The 9,969-nt window shown below is 33.7% G+C and overlaps 1 protein-coding gene across 1 annotated transcript in view; it reads left to right on the top strand.

The window, feature by feature from the left end:
* Positions 1-247: 247 nt before the first annotated feature.
* The window catches only part of LOC128264611 (uncharacterized), an 84,468-nt gene continuing 74,746 nt past the window's right edge, over positions 248-9,969 (top strand). Inside the window, 2 exon segments of the mRNA XM_053000185.1 lie at positions 248-844; positions 8,042-8,168. The gene's annotated coding sequence lies outside the window, so the exon portion shown is untranslated.

Raw genomic sequence — 9,969 nt, 5'->3', positions numbered from 1 at the left:
GTAGTAAGTTTACTTTCACTATGTTAAAAATTTTAAACTTCTTCATATTATTCAAATTAGTTGATTATAGGTTAATAAAAAACATTTTTAGAAATTTCGGTAAAATCACAAATAGAAGGTTAAATTTCTAACTAAAATCAGCTTGCAATTTCCATTTTATAATGGCTACATTAAAAAGTAGCAGTGAGCATAAATGTTTTGTTAATGGCCAAGCGAGCAGGCAAAAAAGCCAGATTTGGCGGGAAAACCAGCTGACTGGGCAGCCCTGACAAGCAGCAGTAGCAGCATCCGCCATGGCAGCGGCAACAGTCGAGCGGCAGACTCGATGCAGCAGAGCCAGATATTCTGGCATTACGTATACGCCCAGTCTACGTCGAGTTGGCCACGTGTACGGACACGCGGCGCGGTTCCTTTTTTCCGGTGGCATCACATTCGTTACCAACATCTCACTACCAAAACTTCGCGATTTGGTGTTAATAATAAACAGACAAGAAAGGATTCTGATATGTTTAAAGTTTATTTTTCTTTAATATTTGAATAGAACCTGTTTTTTTGGTTTGTTTTTTTTTTTACAAGTGCAAGTGAATGTGTGTGTGCAAAGTGTGCCGGCTTGAAAATGCGCGCCAAAAATTGAGAAATTTTCACAAAGCGCAGCGGTAACAAAAACAAGTAAAAACAACACTTTGAAAGCGACCGAAGGAGATAAACATGAATAGTAATATATATGTATATAAATTAAATATAAGAACAAACTTACATTTAGGTTGCAGTTTTACAATGTAATCAAATTGCTTCTACGTGATTTCCTAAAATAACGAGTGTATTTACCAACGTTGGCCAATTAGTGAGTTTGTGACAATATCAATTAGCAAAGGATAACAAATAATAAAAAAAAATACTCAATTAAACAAATACATAATGTTTAGCAAAGTATGCAATAACACTGTTTGAGCTAACATTAATTAAATTAAGCTATACGCATTTGCTAGCTGATAGAAATTTGCATAAATTGGTCTTTAATGGGCCAAGGGACTGAATAAACTCTGATTTAAGCTTCTGGTGCCAAAAGTTTTACTGTTTTACCGAAAGTTCAAAGGGCAGGCGAAAGGCATGGGATGATGAGTATAAAAGTATTACTTACGGAAGTTATCCATTATGTGGTTAAAAAGCTCTTTTAATTAATGCCATGCAATTTTTACTAGATGTGCTATATTTTTTACCGAGTTTTGGCTAAGAAGATTACAATTAATAGATGCTTGTCTAATTTTTTATTATTAGTGTTTCTTTAAAATTTAAATATGCCAATTTTTTTTTTTTTGAAGTTTAAGGTTATTGATCCAAAATATTTTGAATAATTACGAGTACTAATACCTGTATTTATAAATTGATTTATTATCGTTCGTCTATATCTCTTTAATATTGTTTAACAATCAGTGGGTAGATATTTATTGTTAGCATTTTGAACATATTAAATAATGAAATACTTTGTTTTAAACATTTTTTATCATATTGGATTATTTATTTGTTGTTTATTGTTCAAATAAATGTGTTATTTAAAGTTTTCTTTCGAATTCGTTTGGAAATTTTACCGTATTTTCTGTGTATCCCGTATAGATAAGTTTGGGGCCACTTAGCGAATTGGCGGACATATTTTTAGACATAGCCCAAATAGTAAAAAACAAGAGCACAAGGAAAAAAAGAGGGAAACACGTATAAAAACCGACGACACGAACGCAAAAGCTATAGAGAATCGAAAAAAATGAGAGAAATTCATTAATAAAAGAAAGCAACAACAACAAGAGCAAAAATTAAACGGCTACCATCAAGTTTTCCCCTTCTCTTGCCCATTTCCCTTCTGTTTTCCCGCCTTTCCTTGTCCGGCACAGCTGTGATGACAAGAAAGAAGAGAAAAAATTCGGAAAAATGAAAATGAAAATTATTACATATGCGTAATGGGCATTGTGTTGTTGTTGTTGCTGTTGTTGTTGTTATTGAAAAAGATTTTCCGAGCTCCGAGCTACAACTACAACAATTTTGATAGCGGCATCTTTGACGAAGGTTTTTCCTTCGGCTTTTCTTTAGATACCCTAGCCACGCATCGTGTATTAAAGGGGATGATGAACTAAGAGATATAGATCAATTCATGTAGGTTGTGACTATTTTTCTTAATAAATTGTTGACAATAAATCAGCTTATTGAAACACTTTAACTTACTTAAAGGTTAGGTAATTATTAGGATTTGTTTGCTTTTTTTTCTGTTACAAATATAAGTGCTAAACATTCTTCGTGTTTATTAACATAAATTTAACAAAAATGGTCAGAAAATAAAAACTTTTCTAATAATGCTTTCATTTTTCACTATTCATTGGGTGCATCTTAGTTTTAGTGGCCATTCACTTGGTATTCCTGCGTTTTCTATATTTTGTCGCTGTCTCAATGAATTCTCTAGACTATCAATATCCCTTTCTCTTTCGTTCACCGATTAGCCGTCTCTTTCTATTGGTGACTGGCAAAGTTTTGCATTATGTTCATCTCGGCTGGCGCTCTTCTATATCCCATTCCCACATATGTGGCTCAAGGCTATCGCAATACACGCACTTTCAGCGCCCTCGTCGATTTCTTAGTTTTATTTCTCATTTTCCATACATTTTTGGTGCTCTCGTTTTGGTTTTCTTTATTTTAGCATCTTACCCTCATAAATTTGGGCGAGGCAAACAAAACAAAGTTTTTTGCAAGGGCTTTGTTGGGGGGACAATGGAATAAATTCTGATGGAAATTAATGCAATGTTGACCCATGCAGCTGATAATGTGAAAAAAAGTTTTATTTGGCATTTTAAGGGCAAAAATTAACGAAATATATTTCGATAAGAAATCATAGGTTAAAAGAATTTGGCTTTATACATTTTGTAATCTATAAATTGTGACAGGATTTTTTTTCTTCAAATTTACCATTGATTTAATATCATTCACTTCACATTAAAGCTTTTTATTTTTGTATCCTTGAATTAAGTTTCCTTTCATTCATCCCACATTGCTTTGTGTCATTAAGTTTTATCTCTCTGCGGATTTGGTCAGATTAAATTTTTTCAATTTTTGGTACCATTCATTTTAATAAAATAAAGCCAGAAGTTTTTGTTGTTAAACCTAAACTTCCTTTTAGGATTTTCCTGCTTTTGGTTAGCTTAACTGTCTTCCGCCTCCTTTGACCACCCATTTCTTTTGTGTCCAGAGCAACAGGTCCTCTTATTTGCTGGGATTTCTTGTTATTTATTTGTCTCTTCTGTATTATTTTCATCTTTTCGTATTATTTTTTGGCCGATTTAAGTGTGGTGCAAAAGGCTTTTTGCATTGTGCTGAAATTTCCTAGCGATTTCCCGCGGAATGTGAAACTAATTGCAGCTGGATTCGGGGGGGTGGAAAATGCAATGGCATACAACTAATCAGAACGGAAAAAGAACAGAAAATTCGGGGAATGGAAATGGGAATTGGGAATGGGTTTTTCTGGCGGGGGAAAAGCCAAAAGAAAAACGATTTCAATAAATGTCATAAATTTGTCGGACAACTTTACAAAGGGGTGGGGGAAGTGGAAAAGCAAAGGAAATGGCTTTTCCCCAACACTCCCTCCGCTCTCCCTCCCCCTGATTATCGCCTGCTTTGCTGTCGGCTTGTAATCGCTTTCATTACAGCAGAAAAGGCCAAAAAAAAACTGACCAAAAATGATAAAATAAAAAAGCAAAGCGGGAAAGGAGCAAAATCCAAAATGTTGTAAAAATGCAAAACCTACATGGCCATTTCCACAAAAAATAAAAGCGAGCGAAAAACGTACTGTACTGTACTGTACTTCTCCTTGTCGTTGGCAGTCATTTATTTGATTATATTTATATTTTTTTATTAATAATGATGAATTTCAACTGCTGGTCTGTAGAGAATAGATCTTTTATAAATATCTTAACCAATTTACTGCGGTTTCGGTGGTATTTTTCTTATCTTTTGTGTTCATTTTTGTCATTTTTTTTTACGTTGCGGCCACTGCAGAAATTTGGGCCACAACAAAGCCAAAGATGTAAAGTGAAAAATCTCATTTATATAGGTATGTTGTGTGTATCTGCACATTGTCATGGGAGCTGTCGGCTATATGACCTCATTGCGGTTATGCGTACATATCTTAAAGTAAATGTTTCAGGAATCGAAAAACAATTATATGCAACGGATATGCCAATTAGCAGAAAAATATAAAAATAAGTTATTCTTCAATGATTTGTTTAGGCAGAGAAAAGGTTTTGCTTTCATTTTAATTTGTTATTTAATGTTTTTTTGTATTGGTAACATTTTTATATACAAGTTTTTATTGAAAATTCACACAAATCAGCTTGAAGCAAATACTTTTTATAACACATCAATAAAAGACTTAAGAGAAAAGTATATAAAAAATACAAATAAAATACCTGGAACGTAAATAAACTACAATACTTCTATACACATAATACCTAAAACAATAAATGCCCAAAGCACACACATATTATATATAGTGGTATATTTTTTCAGACCAACCAAAAAGTTATGATCAATTAAAGAATTTTCGCGCCGAGTTCCCCAAGGTAAAAGCTCAGCAAAAAAATATGGAGTCCCGTTGGGTATGCATTTAGTTTTAGCAAATTGCTAAATATTTTCGTTCTATGATTTTGTATCATGTTTTGCATTTAACTGCACTTGTTTTTCAGTATGCTAAATTTTCATTATTTGCCTACTTTGTTAACGAAAAATTCGACTATGAAATGGGCAGACTGCATTGTCAACGAAAAATAGTTGAAATTGAGTCTAATCTTTTGTGTTTTATACTTAGCGTTTTTTTTTCTTTATGGTTGTTTTGTTATCAGATATATACGTGTGTACGCTGCCTGTGCTGTGGGTTAAATTAGCAAAATTACAAAACAGACGGCAATCGATGTTACACAAAAATCCATTACTAAAGGTGGACTGCGCTGTCGCAGCGTCGCTGCGATGATGCCGACGTTGACGTCAACCTTCGCAGCAAACTAAAAGAATTTGGTTCAAGTGCCAAATGAAATATTGACTAGGCAACGAGGACTGCGAAGATGAGACTCTGAGACTCTAAGACTGAAAGACTGAAAGACTGCGAGACTCTCAGATTCTCAGACTGTAGGAATCTGGGCATATGGCGGCGCGTGTGTGGCCAGCTCCTCTCATTCCACCAGTCAACCCAATCGCCGACGCACATCGCGTTGTTGCTCTAAAATAATAATAAACATGGCAAATATTTATTCCTTCGTGACTACGCGGTAGTATTCGGGGCATAGTGGGTCCACAAAGGCCTATATGTTCTTATTTTGCATTTTATTGTAACATAAATATAATTAAGGTGTCTGGTGCGCATATGGTGTCATATTTGTTGCTATTTCTAATGCGATTTCTAAGTTAAAAAATAATTCAATGAGGATGTTTTAGTTTTTTATATACCATTTGAACTTGTAGTACATAAATTTAGAATTTTAGGTATTTTATGCTACGATAAAACTAATATTTTTGTAAATTTTTAAAGTTAAATATTTTTTAAGCCTTTTTTGAAAAAGGAATCTTATTTAAAGATTTAGTAATATAACATTTCACATGAAAAGCTTTATTTTAGACATTAATATTTGTTTATATTGAAAAAGGTATCAGTTGGTTAAAAAATATATTATTTTTGTAAAGCATATAAATTTGTTAATAAACAAAAAAATTGATACAGTTATATCGTTTAAGTAGCAAATATTAATTTTTTTTGGCTATGGTTAGAAGAACCAATCAAAGGGTATTTGAGTAGTCGTTCCCAAAGATTTGCCAAGTTCAACGCGTGTTTAGCCTGCGAGAGCAACCATGTTGCTGATGGGTTGTTGCTGCTGCTGCTGCTCCTGATGTTGCTGCCGTGCTGTGATGTGTGTTGCTGTTGGCGCTGTAGTTGCGACAACTACATAAACAGCTGTCATGGCCCTGCGACCGCTGCAGTCGGTGCTTTTTGCTCTTCAGCTTTTTTCTCAGCTTTTTTCTCTCTCTTTCTGCCTGTCGGCGGCCGTCTCTTTCTCTCGGCCTCGTGGCGTCTACTTCTTTCTAATAATAAATTGCCAAAGAATTTGTGTTTGCCAGCAGCGGCAAACATGTCTGCTTTTTTATTTTCTATTTTGCCTGCCTGCCTTCCGCGCATCTTAAAGGTGCAATATCCAAGTCATTTTTCACTTTCTCTTTTTATACGTATACGTAATTTTCCTGGCCTTTGTTTTTGTTGCGAGCGATAATCAGCTTTAACATAATGTGAATTTTTGAGCACTCGGGGAATTCTAGTTGGCTATAAACTTGGATGGCTTGTAAAAGGCGTCAAGGTTAGATACAGTGCTTGTCAATTTGTAGGGCAATTCTCAGAAATTAGAAAATGATTCTTGTTTTGATTTCAGTTAACACCTTTAGCCAAAATACGTAAAATATGTAGCTTTGAATTTAAGTTTTGCATTTTAAATGTCTATATATTGTCTGGCTAACATATCCTTTTTATCCTTAGACAAGCTATTTTCATTAATGATTTGTCTTTAATTGTTAAAAGCTCAAGTTCAATATCAATATACGCAATTAGTAATCTGAAATTTTTTGCAACTAGAACAATTGAATAAATGCACAAAATTGAAAATGATTTTTCGTTATATATAAAACCCAAACATTTATTTTTGTGTAATTGAAGTGTTAATTTAGCTATTTGTAAACGAAAAATATTTTTTCGATTAAAAAAGATTTTTAAGAAAAAACTATAAATTTGTACTTTTTGCAAATAAATAAATATCCAAAATTATAAGTTTTTATTAAGCTGACAGCAATTTCAATTTCCGTTCATGTACTTTTTGGACTGACTGTTAAAATTCTTGGAAATTTGTGTCGCCAAAAGTTTTCGTCATCCTCTTGATCGCGAATGCCCTTAATTGAATTCGTTTGCCTGCACCGAGAAATATGTGGGAAAAATAAAATAATATAATATTTGAAATGCCCATTCGCAAATTGTGCAAGTTGTACGTGTTTGTTGCTGCTTTTGCCCCAATTGTTGTTGTTATTGCCGCAGAGGACAACAGTGTGAAAGTGGGAAAAATAAACTGAGCTGCAGAAAGTTTTTCCTTTGCACTGAGCGTTTTTCAATTGCTCCGAAAACTATTTTACTTAAGTTTAACTTTCACTTACCAATGGTGGCAAACTTTCCACGGTAACTGTATACTGTATGACGGCAAAGTGGGGATCAAGGGAGGTGCACCATAAATGTATTTTTCGGGTCAGGTCAATAGAACCCAGTATGCATTAGCTTTGGGGTTAATTCAATTTCAGCAAGCAATTCAATATTTTACTAAGATTATTTTATTTCTGATTGAAAAAGATATTATAAAGCACTGATTTTATATGAACTTAAAATAAAGATAATTTTGAATGCAATATAAGATATATTTACTAAATGAAAAGTAAAATTAATAGCTTTTTAAACAATTTGTAGATATGAGAACGCAATTTTGTTTTAGCATTTTTCGTCCTATTATTTCAACCGAAGCTGTATGCACTAAATGTGTCTGCATGTCTGCGTCGCTTTCAACTGCGAGATATTAATTAATAATTGAAATAACTGAGCTCGTTATAAAGTGAGGCACTTTTGGGCACGAAATGCCCTGGCACAAAAACACTCGCCCCTCCTACCGCCTACCACGTAACCACCCTCTAGGGGCATCCGTGTGTGCAGCAGTGTGTGTGCAGTTTCAAGTTTAATTTAAAGTTTAGTTGTAATTTTGAACATTTTTCGTTGCGAGGGCAATTAAAAATTCAACGCGCAATCTACAAAATGAACCCCCAAACGAGCCGTGGGCAAAAAACGGCGGCGGAAAAAATGTGAAACATTTTTTTCAGCCTGGAGGAGTCATTTGGCAGCTTTCCACGACTCTCTATTTATTTATTTATATGATCTGCCTTAATTCTCGCCGCACAAATTAATGATGAACATTTTCTGCTTAATCATTTGCAGGATAATCTGAAGTGCATAGTCAGGATTCAGCGACATTTTTGGGGAAATTTAAAGACTGGAACTGGCAAATTACAAAATAAATGGCTTATGATTCACAAACGCTCTGTTAATCGTCTGGATTTTTGCGGTAAGTGTTAATTATACTTATTAATGAATGCCGCAAAATATCCGAAAAAATCCAACAAAATTAATCGCCTAAAGCCACAAAAATGTAAATCGCAAGGGAATTTGATGTTTGCTTGTAAAACTATAAATTACGCGGCCACAAAACAATTTCCCTTGTTAACAAGCATACAAAAAACACAAAACTAATAAAATACTATTTTAAAAAAATATGTAATTGGCAAAAAAAATGCATAAACATTCGGATTTGAGCTCTTTGAATTGCCCTTTGGGCTGCTGTCTTAAATGGAATTTAAGTAAACATACAAATTTATCTGCGTTATAAATGAATTTTATTTACGCTTGTTTTTGCATTTCAATTGAAGCCTTTTTAGTGATTTTGTTTAAATTACACTTTGAAAAGAAATGAGGCGTTATGATTATTTACTTTTATTTTATTTATATTATTTATTTATATTTACTTTATTTACATAACAGAACGAGTTGTTTTTTTTTTGATTTTCTGATTTCTATTTTGTTGTTCAATACTGACTTAAGCTTAATTGACCGTTTTATTTCAAAGCAATATTTAAATAATTTAAATAATACATTTTACCTACAAATAAAAAGTCTTTAAGTGCAGTCCATAACTTGAGAGATTTTTATTTGCAATTTTTCTTTTGATTTTGTATTTGTTTTATTTACAGTTTGAACTAACACTTCTCTTTTTCATTTTTTCATTACTGTCACAAGCTAAATGGCATTACAAAATATTTTTGTTTGCACTTTTTGTATCCGTTTATTTGAAATTGTGAGTTTTGATAAAACCCTTTGCCAGAACGAATAAGTTCACTAGAATATTTGATTCATGAACTGCTTTGAATTTAAGTTCACTAAAATATTTGATTCATGAACTGCTTTGAATTTAAACCATTTGTATATAACTATTTTATTTAGTTATATTTTGTTTTTGTTGTTATTTTTTATTGTAAATTCGGTCATAGACGTATAGATTACTAAGTTGCAATATGTAAAGTAATTTGCAATTATCTGTAGAGGCCTAGCTCTAATTCCAATTTACATTTTGGCCATTTGACGAAATTGGAATCCGAATGGGTGACAAAATTCGATGGATTTTCCTTGGCCATGATGCCAATGCAGCTGTGAGATGTTGTTTCATGTGGTGGGGGTATCTGTGTGTGAACACACGGAGTATCTATGTTTGTCCTACTGGGCATATGGGTGTTTTTTTTTGTGTCCCTTTATGCATATTTGTGTGTGTGTGGGCGGCGTGCGTGTGAATGCGAATGCGTTATATTCGCCCAACTGTACAAAAACAATTCTCGCGCCACTTTGCGCCATAAAAAAACGCAGAGATATTTAATACATACATATATATGTACACACAGCGACATAGATATATGCACCATGTAGCCGGCGAAAGCTGAGCGCAACGCAACGCAACCAAAAACCCATTTTGCATTTAAAGTTTTGGGCATTTTATTGCTCCGTCCCGTTTTGCGGGTAATGCAAAAAGTATCCTTAGCCGAGGTTCTTCCATGTTGTTTCAATTTCGCCTCTCCAATTTTTTTCTGTCGGCTACTTTTTGGGCTTTATTTTTTGGCGGTCGTCGAATGCCCCAGTGAAATATGATAAAAGTCAGACGCGACGCAACGCGGTCCTCCGCTGTGGCGCTTTGCGTTTTGATTTGTGTTGCTGACCCAAAAAAAAAATAAATATGGGGACAGGAAAAAATACTTTAAAACACATGGGAAAACTGTGAAAAAGTGGTGTTTTTTAAGTTCCTGAACCTATTTCTTGAACTT

Source organism: Drosophila gunungcola, unplaced genomic scaffold (assembly GCF_025200985.1).
Source record: "Drosophila gunungcola strain Sukarami unplaced genomic scaffold, Dgunungcola_SK_2 000075F, whole genome shotgun sequence".
Lineage (NCBI taxonomy): Eukaryota > Metazoa > Arthropoda > Insecta > Diptera > Drosophilidae > Drosophila > Drosophila gunungcola.
The sequence above is the reverse complement of the archived record's forward strand: the minus strand, read 5'-3'. Positions and strand labels throughout refer to the sequence as shown.